The sequence below is a fragment of the Peromyscus maniculatus genome, chromosome 5, assembly GCF_049852395.1.
Source record: "Peromyscus maniculatus bairdii isolate BWxNUB_F1_BW_parent chromosome 5, HU_Pman_BW_mat_3.1, whole genome shotgun sequence".
Classification (NCBI taxonomy): domain Eukaryota; kingdom Metazoa; phylum Chordata; class Mammalia; order Rodentia; family Cricetidae; genus Peromyscus; species Peromyscus maniculatus.
This window is the reverse complement of record NC_134856.1, coordinates 115,877,163-115,902,778: the sequence shown is the minus strand read 5'-3', so window position 1 is coordinate 115,902,778 and position 25,616 is coordinate 115,877,163. Positions and strand designations below refer to the sequence as shown.

Below are 25,616 nucleotides of genomic sequence, written 5' to 3'. Positions count from 1 at the left end.
TGGAATCCTGCTTCCTATGAACCCTGCAGCTGAGAAATCATTGCCCAGCAGCATTTGGCACCATGCCAGGCAGCCAACTTTTTTCAAGAAATCCCTTCTGGTCAATTAAAGAGTCTGTAACCATAACATGCAGGGTTTCCAAGAGCCTGGTTGTTAGACACAGCCTGAGGAGGGATCCAACAGTGTGGCTGGGCCTTTAGAATACTGAAAAGGCTGATTGTGATACAAGAGGCCCAGGGTGTGAGGCCATCAGCATACTCAAATAAAATCTTTTTCTCCAGTTTGTCTGGGGCTTCCAAGACCACATCTTCCTACACTTTAAATAATATGAACCCTGCCGAATGGTGCCCACCAGAGGTGGTAACTGCACACTGCCAGCATCAGGCACCCCCAACACGACATAAGGAAGACAGAGGTTGCTTCCCCAAACTCTAGGCTAGTTGCCAAGCCTTCAAGTTTGCTGGGTTGGCTTAGCATGCTTCCTCTAGGCCTAAGGAGTGAGGCAGCCTGTGCTGTCATGCGCACTGGTCGTGAGGCCTGCAGCTTCACCTACTACAGTGAGTAGCTGCTGGAGGCAGCATGTGAGACAGTAGCAGAGGCTGCCTGCAGGGACGGGGCAGCAAAGCAGAAGGGAGACTCCAACGCAGTTCACTGAAGGAGCCTAAAAGGGAGCCCCAGGAGAAGGGGACATCATCTGTGTGCTAGGAACTGCAACGGTGATTGCACAGAAGTCACCAAGGAAGACCAGTTCCCTGGCTCCCCAGAGAAGGACTTTGAGCATGGGCCAGGCCCCGGGCACATCAAAGCAGAAGATACATTCTAGGCATGGTTGACTTCGCCCATTTCTCACACAGGCCTGGCGCTAGACACAAGGTAAGTGAGGTTCTCCTCCCTGACTCTCAGGAGTCAGGAAACATTCACTTTAAATTGAGTTCAGGGTAATACGTACTAGACTAACTAATTTGTTTGTTAGAACTGGCTGACTAGAGCTAGTAGTACAGCTGCCTCCAGACTGATGGACTGAGAATATATACAGGTCCCAGGAAAGAGAACTCATTCACTCAGTGACTTGCAGGATCAAGTGGGCAGGAGTCCCCTTCCTTGGGAACAGTGGTGTGTGGAGTTTAGCTCCTCATGCCAGGCATATTTACTTATTGTAATGTTTTCTTTCCTAGATTAAGGGCAGGAATGTTTCCTGTGATAATCAAATCTCACACTCATTATGCATTTTCCTATATGCTAGGAAAGTTCAATCCACATCTCTAACTTTATTCCCAGCAACATCATGTGGGTCCACCATTCATTTTGCAGTCCAGGATCTATGGCACAGATTTTTCAGTTATTTGTACAAGTTACAGATGGATCATCTGGATTGCAGGACCAGAGTTTTCATTCTCTGCAACAAGAGTTTGTCAGCCAGGGTGATTTAGTCAATATGAGGCCATTTTGGTGATGTCAAAAGATCTTTGGTGGTATGTTCCTGGCGTTCTGTGGGTGTGGTTTGAATGAGAATATCCCCTATGGGCTTAGATATATGAACACTTGGTTCCCTGTTGGTAGCGCCGTTGAGGGAGGTTGCAAAGCCTTCGGGAGGGAACCTTACTGGGGGAAGTATGTCAACTGGGAGTGGTCCCTCGGTGTTTATAGCCTCGCCCCCACTTCCTGTGCACGCTCTGCTTCATGCTTGCGTTCGAATTTCTGAGCTCTTAGCTCACTGCCCCTTGCTGCCATGCTTCTCTTCTCTCTAAAACCAGAAGCCCGATAAACTCTTCCTCTAAGAAGTAGCTTTTGATCATGGTGCTTTATCAGAAGAGTAGCTAATACAAGGGAAATACAACCCCACCTCCCACAGAGCACACAACAGCAGCCAACAGGAAAGAGCTAACCTGTCCTAAGCATCGTCACAGTCATGCCTCTGAGACTGCAGGGGCTGGGTTCCAGACTCCTGAAGATGTCAAGGTGTCAGATCCCTTATACAAAGCAAGGGGGTCAAGTCCCTCATATAAAATATGGGTTGTATTAGCATAGAACCCAGGCACATTCTATTATGTCCTGTAAATCGACTCCAGGAATATCAGAGCACAATGTGCAGTTCAGGCATCAAAAGCTTTGTCCCTGTGAACACATCATCATGTCAGTTTGGAGCCTTTTCTGGACCACTAGTCACAAAATAATCTTTCAATAGATAAGATATTCGGTGTAATGTATATGACATGATTCCAATGGGTAGGGTGGGACAAGGAAAATCATCTCTAAGAGACTTACAATAACACAAGGGAAATGCTGTGTAAGTGCTCACCACGAAGTATTATTTAGGGAATGATGACAAGGAAAAAAATCTGCCTTTTTTTTTTTTGAGAGAGAGAGAGAGAGAGAAGGCATGGAGTTGGATGGGTGGGAAGGTGCAGAGGGTTTGGGAAGACATGAAGGAGAGGAAAACACAATCAGAATATACTGTATAAATTTCCAATTAAGGAAGGAAGGAAGGAAGGAAGGAAGGGAGGGAGGGAGGGAGGGAGGGAGGGAGGGAGGGAGGGAGGAAGGAAGGAAGGAAGGAAGGAAGGAAAAGAAATGTAAGGAAAGCAGTAGAATAACACTTGGAGTACTTTCCAATACACTCACCCATACATTTACATATTGAAATATTCCATTACTAATTTATTTTCTTTATGTTACAGTTAGGCAACATGTTTGTTAATTTTTCTGTTGCTGTGATAAAATATCCCGGCATGATGAGCAACTTAAGGAGAGTTTTCTTTGGCTTACAGTTCCAAGATGCAGTCCATCACTGCAGGGAAGACAAGGTAGCGGGTGTCTGGAGCAACTGGTCACATCAGGAAGCAAAGAAAGACCGGTGCATCTTAGTACTCAGCTCCCTTTCTCCATTTTATACAGCACAGGATCTTCTGCCCAGGTAATGTGGGGATTTATCAAGGCAACTCCACGTAGTTAAAAAGGAAGTTTATTTTGGGGTAACTTACAGCCAGTAAAGCAGTTGGTTATAAGAACCAGGAGAGGTGAGGTACAGCCCAGCAGAGTTCTCTGGAGAACTCTGACTTAATCTGCCATCCAGCATCCAGGATCACCAGAAACCAAGAGGGCCAGCACATCCGGATCTCTGGTCTTAAGGGCTCCCATCTCAGCAACCCCCTCAGGGGCAGGTCATAGGCAGGCATGGCGGTTACCAGAAGCCTCACTAGGGGTAGTACTTCCAGGTCTAAGCTGGAACAGCTACCCACTACAGCCAGGAACTGGTCATGCCCACAATATGACGGGTCTTCCCATTTCAATTAACATAATCAAGACAATCTCCCACAGGCATGCCTAGAGGTGGGTCTCTCAGGTGATTATGGAGTCTCTCAAATTTAAAACACCAGTCATCACAGGCAGCATACTGATTTTTAACTTATATGTGTTATTGTTGTTGCTCTTTGCTCTTTATTCTTTGTCTCTTTGGGGAGCCCACCACTCAGCTTCCAAATAAGTCACACTTATTTATTCTTATTCTTTCTTATAAATGCCTGGCCTTAGCTTGGCTTGTTTCTAGCCAGCTTTTCTTAACTTAAATTATCCCATCTACTTTTTGCCTCTGGATTTTTATCTTTCTCTACTTCTGTATATCTTTTTCTTTCCTTCTTATTCCATGTCTGGCTTTGTGGCTGGGTAGCTGGCCCCTTCTTTTTTTGTTCTTCCAACATTCTCTCAGATTTCTCCTCCTATTTATTCTCTCTGCCTACCACCTCACCTATCCTTTTTCCTGCCTTGCTATAGACAGGCAAAGTAACACAGCTTTACAGAGTTAAACATGAAAGAATGCAACATATCTGCATCATTGAACAAATGTTCCATAGCATAAACAAATGTAACACATCTTAAAATAATACTCCACAACATATATGTGTATGCAATTTTAGATCTATTATTGACTTGCTAAATAGTCTATAGATCAATTTTCAAAATTACCCCACTCTTAATGGGATTAACTAAGAGTGGGATAAAATAACTAAGCTGTTCTGAGGGCCATGTCTGGGTCTATGTGGTCTTTGATGATGTTCCTGGCCTGTGTTAGCTCAAGGGGGCGCATTGGAATCATGCTGTCCTGAGCCAGCCCCACCCTTCACTGGCCCTGAGATAGCTGCCCCTGCCCCTCACTGGAGCCCGCAGCGGGAGAGCTTGTCTCACTTCTCAGGTAAGAACTGCCCCCAACCCCCATCCCCTGCACTAGGGAAAGATGGCCCCACACCTCACCACAGGCATGCACCTCACCTGGGCAGCACAAGGTGAGCCAGCTCTGGGGACATGAGAGCAGGAGAGCTGATCCCCCTACTTATATTACCCCTATAGTAATCAGGAGAGGGGGCCCTGCACCTCGCCTGGGCAAAACAGGAGAGCTGGCCCTGGTTGTGTGAGTGTGAATGAGCCAGTTCTGAGGACCTGAGATCAGGAGAACTGGCCCTGCTACTTGCAAGTAAAGATGAATGGATTAAAGCGTAAACTGTGTGACTCAATGGGCCACACTACAGCTTCCACAATGAGATTCTTCTTCCTATTTTTTTTGTTTTGTTTTTTTGGTTTGGTTTTTGGTTTTTCTTTTAAATTTTGTTTTGTTTTGGGAGAGAGGTGGCAAGGGCAGAGGGCAGACAAGAGGGGACAGGGAGATAAGTGGGATCTGAATACATTATATGAAACCCCCAAAGAATCAAAAAAAGTTAAAAGAATTTTTAAAAAAAGATAACTAAGCTGTGTAAGATCCAGTGAGGAGGAAGCGCTACCAGGCAGCAGGTTGGAGCTGGTTCCCTAGTGACTCTTCAAACTGAGGAGAGAGTGGGCCAATGAACACACCTCACCGAATTTCACTGCTTATGCTCAACACTGGGGCAGGGCCATCGAAAGGGCAGTGTGCTGTGTGATGTGGTGTCTTTCCTAGGCCAGGGTCCCCCTGGAGCCAGAAATGCCTAGCCTTTCATAAGGTCTTTTCCAGCACACACTTCATGGGCTTTATGGTCAGCAACACATATTCCTGACTGGCATGGACACACAACTCAATTGCAGGGAACTTTTGGCTCATCTTAGTAACGTTTTTTCATCTGGACATTGTCACATGTTTTATTGAGCATCCCATCCCAAATTTATATGCTAGATCCCTTATGCTATGATTTGAATATGTCCCTCCAAATGTGTCCTGGAACCTAGTCCTCAAAGTCCAATGTTGATGGAATTTGGGACTGAGGCCTTGGGAAAGCAATTAGGATCAGAGGAGGTCAAGAGGGTAGAGCCCTGTGATGACATTAATGGTTCTATATAAAGAGGAAAAGAGACTAGCCAGCACCTCACCCTGTCTCATCATAAGATGCCCCTGCTTCATTATGATATACCCTGAGGAGGTCTTCAACAGGGGCCAGAAATATGCCCTTGAACTTCTCATCAAGAATCATGAGCCAAGGGGTTGGGGAATTAGCTCAGTGTTAGAGGCTTGCCTAGCAAGCACAAGACCCTGGGTTCGGTCCTCAGCTCCAGGAAAAAAAAAAGAATCATGAGCTAAGAAAATATTTATCATTCATAAATACCCAGCTTATGGTACTCATTTATAGTCAAAGAAAATAAATTACTAAGATACCCTACATGTGACTTTATTCAGAAATGAGATGATGAAGATAGAGACGGCAGTGATGCTGCCAACCAAGAATGCCAAACACTGTCAGCAAACCAGTAGGAGCTCTGCAGGATGCATAGAGCAGGTTTTCTCTCATAGTCTTTATGAGGAGTTACACAGTGCTCTGATGTTACTTTAGTTTATGATGTTAGGGAACCAGCTCTGCCAACATGTTGCTTTTGGATATCCGACCTGCAGAAACAGGAGACAATAGATGTCTGTTGTTCCAAACACCCAGTTTTTTGGACTAAGAATAATGCAGATTTTGTGTGTGTGTGTGTGTGTGTGTGTGTGTGTGTGTGTGTGTGTGTGTGTGTGTATACTCATGCATACGTGTGTGTGTTTGTGTGTGTGTACATATGTGCAAGAAAGCACTCTCCCCCAAGTGTGCACATGTGAAAGCCAAACATTGTTGCCAGATGTCTTCCTCCATTGCTTTTCACATTGTTTTTGTTTGTTAGTTTGTTTTGTTGTTTGAGACAAGGTCTCTCACTGAAACTGGAGCTCACTGATTGAGTAGGCTGGTTGGCCAACCAACGCTGGGGGTCCTTCTGTCTCACCCCACCCCCAGCATTTGGGATTATAAGCAAACACCCAGCTTCTTACATGGATGGTAGAGGTCCAAATTCAGGTCCTTGTGCTTCCATAGTAAGCACTTTGTCCACTTAGCCATTTCCCCATTGCCCCAATACAGGTTTCTAATCTTTAATTATTGAATCCATCAGATCCTAAGAGGAGGGATTCAACAACTGCATAGCAGAACTGATGGATGAAGAAGCCAACAACGAGGCAATCTCAGAAGACACCTGTTCTACCAGAAAGAATTAAAATCCAAAAAAAAATACAGGTTATCTAACCCATCTAAAATCAGACATTGGGTTGGTGATAGGGCCAGGTCTAGAACCTCTCTGAGGGCAAGTCCCACCCAACACCATTTCTGAAATGATAGTTGGGCTCTGCAGTCAATATGGACAGAAAATGCCCTCATCAAAGCCTGCTTGTTTAGCTATTTCCCTTGTGGAAAGAGAGGTGGTGGGGGTAACAAAACACCCAAGAGAGCCAGAAGACTCTCAAGGCCCCTCCCCAATGAGCAGTAACTCCCTATGAGCAGGAACAATTGCCGACGGGAGGGTATCTTTAGTGGAACTGCCTGCAAGTTGTGCAGGGAACTCTAGTGATCACCATACTAAGTGGACTTCGTGGTGATACAGGTGATACAGCTGCCTTTGAGTCACCCACACTCCTGAAAGTAACCCCAATAATGTCCTTGGTTCACTGAGCTAGCCTTGAGTAAAACCAATACCATCAAAATCCCCCCCAAAAATCTTTAAACTCATAACATTGCCCTTTCCCCCATGCTCACTGAATGATGCTCCTTGAAATGAGTCAGAATCTACATGTTTTAGAAGTTGAGCTCACACAAGAACTCTTTCACAACATGGTGGTTGTCTGTGGCTACCTGTGAAAGTACAAGCTTGAGCTGTGGGGTAGACGGGTCTTTCTGAGTGCTCCCTCTTTGTGTCCCAATCCTTTTCTGCACCCCGTCCAAGCCTCACCCACAGTCTGATTGGTTGTAGTGTTGCTTGCTGTCTGTCTGTCACCCTGGCTTACATGTGGCCAGTATTGAGCACCAACATGCTCAGGGAATCTTAACATTAAACATAAATGCTCACTGAAGTCTGGTGTCCCTCTTGATGATCCTCAAGATTCAGAATGACTCTGGTTCATCACTCTCACAATTTGTTCAAAGAGGAAAGGGTAGCAATTGTCCTCCAATGTGATTTCTAGGGAGTGACAAAAGAATTTAGGGACATGAAGTTCTACACATTCTTTCAAGGCTGGCAAGGGCATCTCATAGGGACTTCCAAGGGTGCCCACAGGGCAGATCCTGTAGGCTGCACCTTTTTAATTCCCCCAAAGGAAAGAGTGGCAGCTCTGTAATGAGCACCTCAGCCATGTGTGAAGGCTGTATTAATCACAGCAGATGCTCGGTGCCTTCTATATTGTCTTCACTTCTCTTATTGAATGTGATTCAGAGGATTAGGTCAAGCAAGATGAAAGAGGGATCCAGGGAAAGACAGGGAGGACTCGATTAATGGTTACCACTGAGTTATTTTTCTCTTAAATATCTTCTCCTTTACATTCATCACAACATCCTTACCTGATAGGAAATTTCTACCTCCCCTATTAGTGAAATGTGTCTGCGCAGGCCTAAGGTAGATTGTGTAACTCGTGAGGATAATGTGAGGAAAAAATGAGGATGCTGTCAGGGGTCAAAAAGAATAATTCAGGGTGATTGAAATCTACCAGAAACCCCATGCTTCTGTGTACCACAACTTGTGCCTGCTCAGCTGCTTCCCCATGCTCCGCCACCGATGGTTCAGCTCTGGTGACTTGGAGATCTCCTGGCAGTTTTTAGTGAACTGGTAATCAGTGGGGAGAATGGGGCTTTTCATTTCCTCCTAAAGGACCGCCTCCCCATTTCTAACTGTTTCTCCTCTTGCCATTCTCTTCATTCAGGGCAATTCCTCCATTCACAGTTCTTTCCGACTTCTTTCGGGCATCTCTGTGATCCTTTCCTTTCTCTCCACTGTGAGCACTTTAGCAGAGAGTGTCAGCACTTCTTGCCCAGCAGCATCCTCTCTCCTACAAGCCTCTAGCATCATCCTCAGCTGTGGACTTTCATACAGACACATGGGCAAGCCAGTTATTCTGGCGTTCATCTCCTGATCATGTTTCTACCTTGTAAGACATTGCTCTGAGATCCCAGTACATCTCCCATGATATCATCCTTCTCTCTTGTTCCCCATTTATCCCCTTTATAGATACTTAAATGTCAGTTTTTCCCACTGAACTCTCAGTCCCATGAAGGCAGGGACCATAGTTCTCTAATTCTGCATCATATTCCCTGCATGCAGTGGGCTTCTACATTCATACTTATTGGCCAACTAAAGAACAAAATGTAACTAGAAAATATTGTGGCCAAAAATTATTATCGACTTGGAACTTGTCTCCCTCTAAATAGGACAGGCCACATTTACTAGACATGCTTGACTGACTGTCCTTTTCCCTTTGCCTCAAATCCTGTGGCCCATCGACAGGTAACAAAATCTTCCTTTTGCTGAATCAGAGAGGATTCTTCTTGATGCAAACCACAGAAATTCAGCAGAATAGCTTAATAGTGTGGGGGTGGAAAAAAAATCTAGAACAAAGTCAGGTTTCTGGTTCAGGGCTTATGTAGCAAATCAAAAGCTGTCACCTGGGGCCTGGTTTCTTCCTGACTCCATACTTTCTCTCCAGTATACCCTCCATGCATCATTCACAACTTCCCTCAATGGCCATGCCCTGGCTTGTGATATTTTATTTGCGCTCTAACAAATAAAGCTTGCCTGAGGATCAAAGGAAAAAGCCAGCCACTACATTAAACATAGAGGCCAGGCAATGGTAGCACACACCTTTAATCCTAGCATTTGGGGGGCAGAGATTCATCCGGATCTCTGTGAGTTCAAGGCCACACTGGGAACAGAGCCAGCCATGGTGACACATGCCAGCACTAGTTAACCATAGAGGTCTGAAGGTCTGTACACAGACAGATAGGAAGTGATAGAGCTGAGCAGAAAGAGGAAGTGATACAGCTGAGCAGAGAGAGGAAGTAAGATGGCAGGTCACAGAAAGGTATATATAGCTAGAGTTTTCCTGCCTTGCCCACAGTCAGGACAAATCTTTGTCACCCGCCAGCCCCACAGCCGCTCAGACCCAACCAAGTAAACACAGAGACTTATATTGCTTACAAACTGTATGGCCATGGCAGGCTTCTTGCTAACTGTTCTTATAGCTTAAATTAATCCATTTCCATAAATCTATACATTGCCATGTGGCTTGTGGCTTACCGGCATCTTCACATGCAGCTTGTCATGGCAGCGGCTGGCAGTGTCTCTCTGACTCAGCCTTCCACTTCCCAGAATTCTTCTCTCTCTTTGTCCCGCCAATACTTCCTGTCTGGCCACTGGCCATCAGTGTTTTATTTATTGACCAATCAGAGCAACAGATTTGACATACAGACCATCCCACAGCAGGTATATAAGGCATGAGTATACAGGAAGTAGCTCTCTTGGGCTGAGGATTTCCTAGCAGTAACAACTTGTGGCTGGCTTGTTCTGTTCCTCTGATCTTTCAGCTTGCACCTCAATATCTGGCTCTGGGTTTGTTTGTTTTTTTATTAATAAGACCATTTAGCAATTCATGTTATAGTGGCTTCAGCATCCCTAGGCCCTACCTTCTACCTTGAAGGGAAAGGACTGTCTCCAGCATCAGACCATTCTAAGTGTTTTCTCAAAGCCTCTAGACAAGAGTTGATGCATTGGGGCTTTTCTTTCCAAGGAGTCACACGTGTGACCTCAAGTCCATTGGCTCTGAACCAATCACTATGGTTCAATGCAATCATAATTCCCCCTTGGGCTGCCTACTTCAGGGAGACCAGCTGGCTGAGAGTGGGAGAGGAGTGCTGTGCCTAGTGAAATGTAGGGTTCAGTTTCCAAGTGGGAGTGAACACAATGTGGTCAACAATCCTTCAAGCTAGTTTAAGTTCAAGAAGCCACTCCTGAAAACTCCAGACAACTGTGAGAATGTGTCCATGGCCTTCCCTTCAAATGGTATTTATATGTGTATCACAGATGTCATATAGAATATGTGACTATCTTTTACGTGACTCTGCTACAAAGCATGTCCTCTCACAGTAAGAGTATGCCTGCATAGCAAAATATCCCCAAACATAGTGATATAAAATAACCAACCGAATACACTATGGATTCCGTGGGTCATGGATTATTTGGGAGCAAATTGAGGGATGGCTTATCTGTGCTCCACAGAGTATGGAGCCATGACAGGAGGGCTCATTGATGGATGACTCTGTTATCAGAGATGACTCAACAGCTGGGAGAAGAAGTCATCTGGAAGTATCATTGCTCATGTATCTGACAGCTGATGTTAAGTCTCTCATAGAATTTCAATGGGCTGTTGGCTTTAGCAATTTAACATGACATCCTTGTGTGGCCTGAGCTTCCTCACAATCTCAAACATTCTAAATGAGGATCAAGACTCCAAAGACAAATATCCCTAGAAAACCAAGGGAGATCTTCCTTTTTAGATGGGTCCAGTTTTCTGTTGCTATAACAAAATACTTGAAGCTGGATACTTATAAAGAAAAAAAGCTTATTTAGCTCACAGTTTGGGATGCTGAAGTTCCAAGATCAAGGAGCTTCACTTATTTGGCCTTTAGTGGGAACTCTTTAGCTAAACACAGCATGGAAGAGGGATGCAAAGGGAAATATCCACATACAGAAGAGATCACATTATAGAATGGCTTTTATCTAAAACAACCTGTTCTCATAAGAACTAACTTATTCCATAAGACCTGAACTCATCATTTCTGGGCTGAGTGCCTCCAACTACCTCCCACCAAGCCCCCTTCCAACTGCATCTGAACACTGCTACAGAAGACGAAGCTTCCCACACATAAATCCTTGGGGACACAATCAAGTCAAGTTCCCAGCATAGTGCTTTATATGACCCTGCCTCTAAGTCACATAGTCCTATCACCATAGCAGTCAGCCCATCCACTCTTGCGAAGGAGCACAAAGCTCTCATTTCTCTGGGAGGGCTGTCAAGGTCATGCTGTGAAGAGTGTGGGTGAGGCAATTATTTAAGGACCTGAATCATAACCAGCAGTAGTTTGTCATGGGGAATAAAGAAGCCCCCAGGAACTATCCACACTGCTTCTGACTTGCCCATCATCTGCTTCGACCCCTAGGCACCTCTATCCCATCCATATCCCCTTTCTCTTACCCCTAGTCTCTTGTTTGACCTCTACCATCTATGCATAGTAAAGTTTTGTAGTTTTTCAAAAGTTGTTGCCAATTCGCTCTCCTCAGGACCTTTGCACATGCCACTCCCACACTGCAGAAGCAGTTATGGTCCTAACTTAGGCCTAGCTTAGATGGTACCTTCCAGTGGAGACTTTGCCTAACAGAGCCTTCTTGCTTACCATTACAAAATATCTCCTCTCTGACGTTTTGTGTAGCTCCTTGTTTCTTCTAAGTTGTTGACTCTCTACAGGCAGAGACAATAGCCTATCTCTGTAAGGGTCATAAGGCATTTCCAGTACACAGTAAGTCCCCAGAGAGCATGCAGCAGTATTTGGGAGGTGGAGGCTGGGGAATCAAAAGTTCAAGGTCATCCTCAGCTACATGGTAAGTTTGAGACCTGCCTAGGCTGCATGAAACCCTGCTTCAAGAAACAATACAAAAAATAACAAAACAAGCCCCACCCACGCCCCCAAACAAGAATGTGCATCGGATTTCGTCACTGTTCCAATCATAGCCTTGAGTGTTAGTCTCTGTGGGACAGTCTCTTCCGCTTCCACCACCAGCACCCATATTCCTTGCCTGAAGACATTGTCTGGCTACCAGATCCTGCATTCTAGGACAGTTTCAGCAGCAGGACAAGAGTTCCAATGAATCCCTGGCTCCCTCACCTCTCAGGAGAGATAACAGCTTGTGTTCTACACTGGATAATAAAGCATGGCTGAGCTCATACAGGGCTGCTGACTCTCCATGCACCCTCTTTTGGCCACCTCCCCTGGTTCTTTGTACTTCCAGAATTCCAGGGTGCCACCCAACTCCTTGCTCTCAAATCCTGGATTCAGAATCTGCTTCCCAGAGAGCAGACACTAGGCCAGAGCACTTGCTGAGACAAGAGTGAGCCCCTGTCCTAATTATCCCTGCCACCTCCTTTCCTAGACCCCAGCCGGCACACTCCTGGTTACCAGCAGCCATATGAGTGCTGAGCCAGAGAGAGCAAATGCTCGGCAGGAAACTCCAAGCCTTTGTGTCTGCTGCTGTTGACATTTGCCATGGAGACACCTGCAAAGGAGCATTATTTCACTTGAAAGTGCACTGCTGAAAAGTGGCATCGAATGAGCTGATTCAATCAGCGGGCAACATGGCATATATGAATGGCATCAGTCTCACAAGAGACAAAGACCAAGAGATTCATCACCAGGCAAATGCTACTGCCGGTGTCACCTCTGCGTGACACTTGAGTGGCATTATGCAATCGTGTCCCGCTGCAGAAATGGAGAACAAGAGTCACTCTGGTGGGTCACCTAGCAGCGCCCTGGATATACATGTTAGCAGTAAGAATGGAATCATCATGTCCCTCCTTCTCCTCCTCTGCCAGCTGTTAGTACAGTAGAGAAGAGGACTGTAGTGGACCACACATGTTTCTGGTGTCAGAGAGGGTACCCCCTCTTCCATTCTCCACAACACTTCTGCAATTATCCTTTTCTAAATATTTCCTTTCCAGTTAATGAACAGGTGTTTTCTGGGGAGACTGTGTTGAGTTTGTGGCAAATGAACATGAGCGAAGCTTGAAAGGTCTACATGAAGCTTAATCCTTGGAGGTGATCTGAGGCTCCCCTCACCCCACAAGTATCCCTATCTCTAAGGGGCATAAGGGGAGCAGGGATTGGGGGAAGTAACATCTCTACTTCTCTACGTGGCCAAAAGAAAACCATTTTTAAATTGCCTGGGACTAACTGCAGGTAGAGTAAAGTTGTCTTAGGAAATGTACAAAGCCCGAGGATTTTGTCCAGTGGTAGAGCACTAGCCTAGCAAGATACAAAGCCCTGAGTTTGGAAGGACAGAAAAGGAGCACAAGGGGGGCGGGGAAAAGGAGAAGAAGGGAAGGGAGGAGGGGAGGAGAGCACAAAAGAGGAGACCTTCTGCTGTTTAAACCTGATGCCTCTTGTGGCATGAAAGGGGCAGACTGAATGGGGTACCCAATAAGAAAGGGGCAAAGCAGGCAGCTCCCACCAGCCAGCTCTAACCTGATGCTAAACCACAAGTTCCTGATCCTATGATGCTCTGTCTCTCTCCTAAAGAGATGCCAGGAGTGCTGACTTGTAAAACATTTTAAGACTTGGGCAAACCAAAACCCTAGGGTTAAAAAAAAAAAAATTTCCTGGCCCCGGTGTGTAAACTCCAAAGCCAAAGTGTTTGCCTCTGTATCTAAAGCCTTTAAACAGTCTTGCTTCTGTCCCAATCATCCCAGACTACTGGTCAAATCCCATTGTCCCCTACGTCACTGCACATACACATACACATACTGACAGATCAAGGCAATAGGAAGGATTCAAATCCAGGGTACAGTCTCGAAGGGGAGTGCAAGCAAATGCATCATCATTTGCTTTTATTGGAGTATACTGATTATACATAATAATGGCTTTCATTATTGACTTATAGTGTATGTACATGATGTATTCCAGTCGTATCTTCACATACCTCTCCACTACCCTCTCGTGTCCCCTTCTACTTCCACTAGTCCCCTTTCTCACCTCAGCTAGCTCCCCACTTCCACTTTGACATTTTTTATTGTGTGTGTGATCCAGTGGGAATCATGAGAGTTGCTTACAGGACCATGGGTGAGGGGTTGTGTTCCAGAACATGAACACCTTTCCAGGGGCTCCTGAAGACAATGTCTCCTTCCCCGAGATCATTAATATAACACTGCAAGAGAGGCTGAAATCTAAGATCTCACTCCTGTTCTGTGACAGGGCAGGTATTGATGGGCCCAATTTTGTGGAGATATTGTGAAGATATCACAGATGCTATGAGTTCAAGAATGTAATAACCAACTCATGCCCAGAAGTCTGCACCTTGTTGCAGAATATTTGTTTAACCATGCAAAGATGTGGTGCATTTGTTTGCCTGTGTAAAGATGTGTTGCATTTGTTTATGCTGCAGATTATTTGTTTAACTATGTAAAGATGTGTTGCTGTCTTACCTTGCTGGCCTAAGGCACGTGATTGGTCTAATAAAAAGCTGAATGGCCAAAAGTGAGGGAGGAAGAATAGGTGGGACTTCTGGGAAGGGAGAGTAAGTAGGAGGAGTAATTTAGTAATTTAGGTTCAGGGGAAGAAAGAGAAAGAGATACCAGGAAGATGCCAGGGGCCGGACAGACAGACATGGAGGAAGCAGGGAAGTAGGACATACAGAATGAGAGAAAGGTAAAAAGCCCTGAGGCAAAATGTAGATAAATAGAAACAGGTTAAATTAAGTTAAAAGAGCTAATGGAACAAGCCTAAGCTAAGGCCAAGCATTCATAATGAATAATAAGTCTCTGTGTCTTTATTTGGGAGCTCGTTGGTAGCCCAAAGAAAATTCCAACTACAGCACCCCATGTCATTCCTGCCTTCCTATGGTTCTTATCCTTTCCACCCTTTCTCTTAGGATGTTCCGTTAGCTTTGAAAGGGTGATCAATGCCCATCAACAACTGGGCATTCAATAGTCATTTATCCTCAGTACTTGGACCACTTCAGAGCTTCTGTAGTCACTGATGACCATCACAACAAGGGAGCTTCTCTGACTAAAGTGACAGTATTCTATAAGCATAAACATAGTTATTTAGAAGGCAGTTGGATAACTATATCAGGTCCATTTTGCAAAACAACAAACTATCTTCTCCACTAGGACCTATGACCTCTCCAGCCATGGACTTTTGGCTAGTTTTATAGGACCAGACATGAATTCCCTCTTGTGGACCAAGTATCAACTCTAACCAGGAAGTGGTTGGTGACACTCCCACCTCCCAGCAGATTTGCCACTATTGCACCAATGAGCCCTTCTTGACTGACCAGACAGTATTATTGTATGTGAGGTCCACAGGTAAGACTATGATGACCATACTTCCCCAGTAGCCTGCATAACAGCTTCTGGCCCTATAAGCGTACTCTTGTTTTCTTTCTATTGCTGTAATAAACACAGAGACCAAAAGCAACTTGAGGAGGAAGGGGTTCGTTTCATCTTACAACCCCAGGATCGTAATCCATCACTGAGGGAAGCCAGGACAAGAACTCAAGATGAACCTGGAGGCATGAATTGAAGCAGAGACCATAGAGAAACACTGCTTACTGGCTTGCTGCTCATAGCAATGCTCAGTTTACTTTCTTATATAACCCAGGACTACAACCAGTAGCACCACCCACAGTGGGCTGTGCTCTCTCATGTCAATCATTAGTCAAAAAAAAAAAAAAGCTCCATAGACTGATTTACAGGCTAATCTGATAGAGGAATTTTCTCAATTGAGGTTCCCGCTACCCAGATGACTATATAGCAAGTTGGAAAAAAACAAACAAACAAACAAACAAACAAACACCTGACCAACACAGAGGGCTAGCTGGCAAAGAGGAAGCTTCCATCCAAGTTCCAGCTGAATTTCTCTATGTCTTGCAACCAACTTGTGTGGACTCTTCTGGTGAACAACCAATGGCAGTGGGAATTGCCTGTATTATATTGAGGTCTTCCTTCTTGACCAACAACCCATATAAAGGTAGCCTACCTCTAACACTGGAATCTTCATTTAAAATCCACAGCTTCTGAAAAAAAAGAAAATTCACCCACCCATATGAGATATTTCTTGAAACAGTTTTGTACTTTATTTTTTATTAGATTATCAAGTATCAGATGTCCTTATGGCTTTAACACACATTATTAGTTTTGGTTGACCCTCCCCCCTTTCCCTCAACCTCCTGTCTTACTTAAACCTTTCTGAACCTGAGCTACCTCCATTAATACATTTTCCAATCCCATCGATTTTCCTAAAAATTTCATCTTTCTTTATGGCTGAATAGTTCATAAGCACCACATGTTCATTATCCGCTCGTCGGTTGATGGACGTCTAGGCTAATTCCATTTCCTTGCTATTGTGACCAGACATCGGTTGATGGACGTCTAGGCTAATTCCATTTCCTTGCTATTGTGACCAGAGCAACAGTGAACATGGATGTGCAATAGCTCCCTGGTAGGATAAAGTCCTCTGGGCACATGGTTTAGCAAGGTCATATGGAAGTTGTACGTTTAGGGTTTTCAGAAGCCTACACTGCTTTCCATAGTAGCCGTACAAATCTATAGTTCCACCAACAGTGCATAAGGGTTCCCCTTTCTGCACACCATTGCCAGCACTTGCTGCCATTTGTTTTCCCAATGACAGCCTTCTTTACTGGGGTAAGATGACACCTCAATGTAGTTTCCATTCACTTTTCCTAAATGGCTAAAGATGTCGCATATTTTTAAATTGTTTATTTGTTATTTATGTTTCTTCTTTTGTGAATACTCTGTTAAATTCTTTAGTCTATTTTCTAAGATTTATTTATTTATTATTTATACAGTGTTCTGCTTGCATGTGTCCCTGCATGCCAGAAGAGGGCAACAGATCTCACTATAGGTGGTTGTGAGCCACCATGTGGTTGCTGGGAATTGAACTCAGGACCTCTGGAAGAGCAGTCAGTGCTCTTAACCTCTGAGCCATCTCCCCAGCCCATCTGTGGTCTGTTTTTAACACTGTATTGCTGTTTCCCTGTTGATAGGACTTTTGGGGGGGGGGAGGGCCTCTGTATACTCTGTAAAAATCTTTGGTCAGATATGTAGCTGTCCATATATATATGAAGATTTCTCCTGTTCCATAGGCTGTCTCTTCACTTAACTAACCATTTTCTTTTCTGTAAGGATCTTTTTAATCTCATAAATTGCAATTGCTGGTTATTAGCCTTATTTTCTAAGTGACTAGAGTTCTTACTCAGAAAGGCCTTATTTATGCTCTTGTGGAATAATCTTTTTTTATACTGTGAATATTTGTCACTCAGATTGGTTTAATAAAAAACTGAATAGCCAATAGCTAGACAGGATATTTGGGGCAGAGAGGACACTGGGAATAAAAAGGGCAGAGTCCCAAGGAGTTGCCAGCCAGACACAGAGGAGGCAAGAAAGCAACATGGGCAGAGTACAGGTAATAAAGCCACGAGGCAGAAAGTAAACTAATAGAAATGGATTAATTTAAGTTATAAGAGCTACTTAGAATCAAGCCTAAGCTATAATTTGAGCTTTAATAATTAATAATAAGTCTTCATATCATGATTTGGGAGCTGGCAGGAGGGACAGAAAAATCTCCCTACAAATGGTGTCCAATGTGGGCCTTGAACCCATGACCCTGAGATTAAGAGTCTCACATTCTATCGACTGAGCTAGCCAGGCTTCTTACCCATTTAAAGTTTGAGAATAGATTGAGGTTGTTTTGACCCTAATACTTCTAATCATTCCACCAGCAAAATATTGTAAATATAGTTCTTACTTGATAACTTCTTGTTGTATATCATTTTACTATGACAAAGTTAAAACCTTTTTTTATTTAGACAAAAAGGGGAAATGTGGAATATCCCTTTACACTGTGTGAATATATATTACTGTGATTGGTTTAATAAATAAGCTGACTGGCCTATAGCTAGACAGGATAAGGTTAGGTGGGAGAACCAGACTAAGAGAATTCTGGGGGCTGAGGATTTAGCTCAGTGGTAGAGCACTTGCCTAGCAAACACAAGGCCCTGGGTTCGATACCCAGCTCCAGAAGAAAAAAGAAAGAAAGAAAGAAAGAAAGAAAGAAAGAAAGAAAGAAAGAAAGAAAGAAAGAAAGAAAGAAAGAAAGAAAGAAAGAAAGAAAAAGAGGATTCTGGGAAAAAGAAGGGTGGAGTCTAAGGAGTCTCAAGAAATGCAGAGAGAAACAAGATGAACATGCCACATTAAAAGAAGGTACAGCACATGGCAGAGGGTGGATAAGAAATATGGGTTAATTTAAAATGTAAGAGTTAGCTAGTATCAAGCCTGAGCTATCAGCCAAGCATTTATAATAAATAATAAGTCTCTGGATAGTTATTTGGGAGAGGCTGCCAAGACACAGAGAAACTCTACCTACACTATGCCCTTGTCTTAAAGGGTTGTCCTTACTTTTTTTCTATAGCACTTTCAGCATTTCAAGTCGGATGTTAGATCTTTGATTCACTTGGAGTTAAATGTCTGTTGCTGCTGCTGCTGCTGCTATTTATTTTAGTTTTAGTTTAGTTTAGTTTAGTTTAGTTTGTTTGTTTGTTTCTGAGACAGGATCTCTCTATGTAGAACTTGCTGTCCTGAAATCCACTGTGTAGATCAGGCTGACCTCAAACTCACAGAAATCCTCCTACCTCTGCCTTTCTGCTGGGATTCAAGGAATGCACCACCATGCCCAACCAGGATTGAGTTTCGTAAAGAATGAAAGGTAAGGATCTAGTTTCATTCCTCTATATGTAGCTATCCAGTCTGACCAGCACCATTTTTACCCAATGTGTATTTTAGGCATCTTTGTAAAATATCAAGTGATTGTAGCAGTGTGAGCTTGTATCTAGTCCTCTGTTCTACTCCACTGACCTATGTGCCTGTTGTGCCAATGTCATGTTATTTTCATTACTGTGTCTCTGTAGTGTAACTTGAAATCTGGTATTATGATGCTTTCAATATTACTCAATTGTTCAAGTTTGCTTTAGCTATCTTAGGTCTTTGTGCCTCCATATGAATTTTAAGAGTTGGAAGAATGGTGTTGGAATTTTGATGGGCAATGCTTTAAATCTGTAAATTGCTTTTGGTAAGACAACTGCCTTCACAGTAGTAATTCTTCAAATCCATTACCATAAGAAGACTTTCCATCTTCTAGTACCTTCTTTGATGTTTTAAAGTTTTTATTGTATAGGTATTTTGCTTCCCTGATTAGGTTTATTCCAAAGTATTTTTAAAGCTATTGTAATTGAAATTGTTTTCCTCATTCATTTCTTAGTATGTCTGTCATTGCTACATAGAGAGGCTATTGATTTTTTTGCATACTAATTTTATATTGTGTCATTTTGATGAAAGTGTTTCTCAGCTCTAAGAATGTTCTGGTGGAGTCTTTTGGAAGCTCTAATGTATATAATCATATAATCCTTTTAATTTACCTCTCTTGTCTCTTACTTGATCTAAGACTTCGAGTACTATCATGAATAGGGATGGAGAGAATGGACATACTTGTCTTATTCCTTATCTTAACCAAAATGTCCTGACTGTCCTCCTCTATTTCATGTGATATTGTCTGGAGGCTTGTCATATAGGCTTTCTGTTGAGCTATGTTCCCTCCATTCCTAGTCTCCTCAGAGTTTTTAATCATGAAGGGAAGTTGGATTTTGTCATGGGTGTTTTCCACATCTATTGAGATGATCACATGGTTCCTGTCCTTGAGTCCAACTATATAACATATTACATTTATTGATTTTCATACAATGAACCACCCCTACATCTCTGAAATGAAGTAGTTCTGATCATGATGAATGCCTTCTTTGATGTGTTCTTGAATTTGATTTGCAAGCATTCTATTGAAAAAATGCCCCTATCATCATTAAAGAGATTGGTCTGTAATTCCATTTTTTCATTGCATCCTTATCTAATTTGAGTATCAGGGTAATGTCAACTTTGTAAAATGAGTTTCCAAGTGTGGCTTCCTTTTTTGTCTTAGGAGATAATTTGGTGAATATTGGTGTTAGTTCTCCTTCAAAAGACTGATAGGATTCTGTAGTGAATCCATCTAAGCTGGCTCTTTCACATAACAGATTTTTCATTGACTGTTTCAGTCTTGCTACTTGTTATCTGCTTATTTTTCTCATTTTGATTTAACTTTTGTAAGTTGTTTGTATCTAGAAATTTGTCTGTTTTGTTAATATTGAAATTTAGTAGAATATAGGTTTTCAAGGTAAGTCTTAATTTCTAAATCACATTGTTATCTATTGTAATGTCTTCCTTTTCATCTCTAATTTTGAAATTTGGGTCTTCTCTTTCTTTAAATTCACTAGGAAGGGTTTGTTGATATTGTTTGTCTTTTCAAACAGTCAACTCCTCACTTCCTACAATTAAATCTCTTTTGTTGTCTTCATTTATAGCCTGTCCTCCCATGAGCTTATGATTTTTTATTTGACTTGCTGCATTTTTTCATTTCTAACATCAGCTCAGATAGTTTTTTCAGTATTTCCTGCTTTGTTGAATTTCATTTTCATATCCTATATTGTCTGCCTCATCTTCTTAGTATTTCTGTGTGTGTTGTGGAATTCTAAGGCAAGTATTGTCACCTCTTTTCACTTCCTTGAATAAATTTATCATTTTTTTATTTCCTCTAAGTTACTCTCATTAGGAGTCAGTACTTAAGGATTGGTAGATTTTGAAAGATCTGTTGTCTAAGTTTTTCATGTGTTTTCATGTCGGGTTTGTGCATAGAGAGTTAGAATGTGAGTTGAATTTTATATTAACTTGGTTCATTTTTCTTCTTGTGTTTGAAGTAATTAAGGGGGAGTAGATTGTAGTGGTATTGAGGTGTCATTTTTCTGTTAGACTGGTGTTCAGGGCACCAGCTTCCCCCTAGTTCTCTGCAAGTTGAATACCGTCTACAGTAACAGTGGCTATCCAGAGTAGACCTGTATGGAAATAGAGTAATAATAAGCCATAAAACAATCACCTTTGCAGCACTAATCAGTTTAGGGTGTAAAGGGACATTAATAGTACTTTGTGCACAAATATATTAGTTATTGTAAATACACTTAGGAATAAAAGAAAGAAAACCCAATAGAATTCATTACTATTGAGATGCTTTAGGGTAAAAGGGGTCTGATGAGAGAATTGTGATGAAAGGTAGAAAGAAGTGAGAGAAGGTAGGGACATGCTGTCAGATAACTTAGGAGATGCCCATCTTTCCAGAGGCTGAAGCTCAGGGACTCTGCAAACCAGGCCAGACTTTGTTCTCTGGGAGAGGAGAACATGAAAGAGGAAGGACACCGGAAAAGTCTGTGTCAGACAAGAACACAGAGGAGCTGGATTGGAGTGGGCTAGCAAAGATGGAATAGATGGAGGAGGGGAGCTGGGAGGAGATGAGCTCTGCAAACTGACTGGCCTGATTGGAGGCTTCATCTGCACTCGCCCACATGCCTTCCCTGGCTCCTGGAATGCTGTCTGGCCTCTGGGAGTTTCTCTGCCAAAATGTGTTATTTTTACTCCAGGATGCTAATTGAGTATGGCCCTGAAGGGTGTTGAAGCAGATTGTGGGTGATACCAAAGCCCTTTGTACCCATTTCCTCTAACAAAAATGTTCCCTGATCTTGCTCACCAGGTAAAATTGCACCCACCTCCTCCTTGCTGAAGTCTTTACCCACTCCCAGAGTGACTCACAATCTTCCTGCAGCAATGCCACTCACGTGTGCCATTATGTGGTATGTTACTGCCTCCCAAATGTGACTGTGAGCTCCCTGAGTTTGGGGACTCATTCTTGTGTGTGTGTGTGTGTGTGTGTGTGTGTGTGTGTGTGTGTGTGCGCGCGCGCGCGCTGATGGGGAGGCTGTTACTCTTCTCCAGATCTGACTCACAGAACCCTTCCTCTGTTTCTTTATTCCGGCATCTGGAATCATCAAGCACATATCTGGGAACACACAGCAGCTGCTACTGCCCTGGAACCGAAAGAGGAACTGAGAAGTCCTGGCCAGGCTCCTGACCACCGCTTCCTCACAGAACACACCTCACCAACCACCTGGCTGACCCACTTCTGTAATTTGATTCACCATTTCTGAGTCTGCCTTCAGCCCAGGAGGTTGTACCTCAGGCTCACCAGCTGTGGAGTGGGGGAGGGAGGGGCCGGTTGCCACCGTGGAGCAGTTGCTGAGGGAACAACACAGCCAGAATGAGTGCCAGCCCTGGCCTGCTGTCAAAACCAGTGAGAAGCAGGAGGCAAAAGTAGCGCTCACGTGGCAAGGGCCTGGAAGTGCTGGAGAGAGGTTTGGCATCCTAATCCCAGGGATTCTATGGAGGACTCTCCATGGAAAAGACCTTGCCTGGGGGGAGGATCCAAGCTTCTGTCTTCGGTGGAAGCCAATAGGGGTGACTGTTTCCAAAAGCCTTGGCCTGTGGGCAGTGGGGAGGAGACAGTTAAACTCCCAGGTCTGGACATTGTGGCCACAACCAGGCCAAACCCACAAACAGAGAGAGGGTCCCTCTTCCACAGTGCCCGGTCCAGTGAGCTGAGGGGACAGGAATTCAAATTCCAAGCTTCTGCCATGTCTAGGTGGCAAACAGAGCTGCATAAATCCAGAAAAATGGGTGGCGGTGGTCTTTTGTGGGTCACATACAGGCCCCAGTTCCTCTGGGCTGGAAAATGAATATACATTGCAGTAGAAATGTCACCTTTGATGTTTTTACAGTACGGGGGGGAGGGGGTGTCTTTTTTGTGTGCCAAGAACTTGACACCATTCCCATCCATCCCACATCACCTTGTGGTGGTACCATTTTGTTTTCCTCCTCCTCTTCTCCCTCCTCCTCCTCCTTGGTTTTTTTCTTTGTAGCCCTGACTGCCTTGGAACTCACTCTGTAGACCAGACTGGCCTTGAACCCAGAGATGCCTGCCTCTGCCTCATGAGTGCTGGGATTAAAGGCGTGTGCCACCATGCTCTGCTCAAGTGATACTGTTTTCAATTGTCACAGAACATCCTTGTTCCCAGGGCAAGTACCACCTAATGATGGTGAGATACCTCTTTTCTCTCTGTGAAGGCTTCTTTTGCAGGGCAGAGGAAGGAAATCGGTCTGGAGAAGCCAGGACAGTGAGAAGCCAGGAGAAAGTGGGGAAATTACTAAGCACTTCTGTCTGGCTGGAGTATGGGGAAGGCAGGGAAGGCCAGGAAGCCCTGAGGCTTACGGAACTTTGCAGGAGAGCTGGGGCCCAGGGCTGCCCAGGGCTGCCTGTTTCACTGGAAAAGCAGGGGACGTTGGCCTTGGCTGCACTGACACATTCCTCTCCACACTGCATCAGCAGTCTGGAAGAGAGGGTGAACAGGAAGTGGGGCAGGCTCTAGGACCTCAAAGCCCGCCCCCCCATGATCCACTTCCTCCAGCAAGGCTGTGCCTCCCACTCTGGCCATAGCAGGGAGTTTTGAATGGATCTTGAAAGAGCAGCTTTTTGCTGGAATTTGGAAAAGCGGTGACAAGAACCTCAGAAATGAGGTACGTGGTGGGAGCAGGTACGAAAGGGGTTATGCGGAACAGTGTGCTACTGCAGGTGACTGCAGCTGACGTACTGACAGTGCCCACGAGGCCTGCTCTGAAGGACTTACAGAGACCAGCAGGGGACACTGAGAAGGATGATCATGTTGAGTTGTATGTGTGTATAAATATCATTAAATCTTGAGGATCTCAGACATGCATATAAAATATTTTGATTTGTAACCATCCCTTCACCCCCTAACTCTACAAGATACCTTCCCCACCCTTCACCCCATCCCAATTTTATGTCCTCCTTTTACCTAGCCCACTGATTCTCATCTGTGCTGCCCATATACTCATGGATTTGGGGCTATTTACTGGAGCCTGGTGGGTCTACCAAGGTCTACAGTCGTTATGAAACTGACTCTCCCTCCCCCTAGAAGTCATCAACTGTCAACAGCTCTTCAGCTAGGGTGGGGGCTCATAAGAATGAGAGTTCTGTCAGCCAGATTGAGAGAGGTGGCCTGGCAATTATAATTTCACTTAAAAAATGTGAGATTTATATTGCACACACAGGCCCATGAGGTCATAGACTACCTAGATCATGCCTCTATTATGAAGGCAGGAAACATACCATGAGAAATTAAGTACCTTTTAAAAATAAACACTGCTATGACTTGGATGTGCCTCATTCCCCCAAGGGCTCATGCATTGGCAAGTCAGTCTCCAGAGTGACGATGTGACAGGTGGTGTCCTCGTGGAAGATCACTGCCTCACTGTGGTTGCTGTCCTTGAAGGAGATTAATGTCCTTCTCTCCTTCTCGTCGGACCCCAGGAGTTAGCTTCACAACACTTTGTTATTATAAAAGGCTGCTCCCTAAATCCTTCTGGCTCTCTGTCGTACATGTAATGTTTCTTTTTTGCATCTTTCCCCATGATGCCATCACCATGTTGCAGCGAAGCAGGACCTCACCAGAGTCAACCATAGCCATGCTGCCTGGACTCTGTAGAGGTCTGAATGTGAATCGTCCCCCATAAGCCCATGTGTTTAAACACTTGGTCCCCAGATGGCAGTGCTGATTGAGAAGGTGGTAGAACCTTTGAGAGATGCAGCCTTGCTGCAGGAAGTGGGTCCCTGGGGTCAGGCTTTGCGGTCTCATAGCCTGGCCACACTTCCTTTTCACTTCTCTCTTCCAGACTGCTGATGCAGTGTGATAAGTGAACCTCGTGCCGCTGCCACCAGGGTGGACTGTAGACCCTCTGGAACTGTAAGTCTTAGTAAAACCCCTGTCTGCCCTAGGCTGCTTTCATCAGGATGTCTTATCACAGCAACAAAAAAAGAAACTAATACAGACTCTGAATCTCTGAGTTAAATGCACCTCTTTTCCTCATAAAGAGCCCAAGCAGGAAATAGACTAAGACACACCTCGACAGAATAGAGAGCAGCTGGGATTTGAAACAAACTTCTCCTAATCTCCCACAAGCACAGAGCAGTCAGAGGGCCAGAATCATCCATTCTTGTCACAGGCCCAGCAGTACTCTGTAACCTAAGGGACAATTGCTTGAATGTTTGCTTCCCATGCTGGCCTGCATGCCTTTCAGTGAAGCTCATGTCTGCCCTTCAACTTTACTAAAATAGAATGGCTAAGATCTAGTAAAGAAATACAGAGGGCTGGAGAGGTGGCTCAGGAGTTAAAAACACTTGCTGCCCTTTGAGAGGACCTGGGTTTGGTTCCCACCATCCACATGGTGGCTCACAATCATCTGTAACTCCAGTTTGAGAGTATTCAATGACTTTATCTGACCTCCACAGGTACCAGAGTTCAAGGTCAGCCTCAGTTACCTACTAAGTTCAAGGCCAGCATAGACTACATGAGATGCTTTCTCAAAAAGAAAAGGAAGAAAATCAAACCCAGAAAGTCGTGCATTGTAGATTCATTTCAACGAAGTGTGGATAGGTCAATTCATAGAGACAGAAGGCAAATCGGTGGTTGTCAGAGGTGGAGGGAGGGAAAGTGTGGAGAGTTATTGCTAATGGGCTTGGAATTCCCTTTGGGAGCTGATG

The 25,616-nt window shown here is 44.1% G+C and overlaps 1 long non-coding RNA gene and 1 other non-coding gene across 2 annotated transcripts; both read left to right on the top strand.

The window, feature by feature from the left end:
• Positions 1–542: 542 nt before the first annotated feature.
• On the top strand, positions 543–24,967 carry LOC121829581 (uncharacterized). The gene is made up of 4 exons (XR_013051565.1): positions 543–873; positions 2,769–2,914; positions 21,696–21,795; positions 21,995–24,967. It is a non-coding gene; the product is annotated as an uncharacterized LOC121829581 (long non-coding RNA).
• On the top strand, positions 18,031–18,112 carry Trnaa-agc (transfer RNA alanine (anticodon AGC)). Its single transcript has one exon. It is a non-coding gene; the product is annotated as a tRNA-Ala (tRNA).
• Positions 24,968–25,616: the final 649 nt, after the last annotated feature.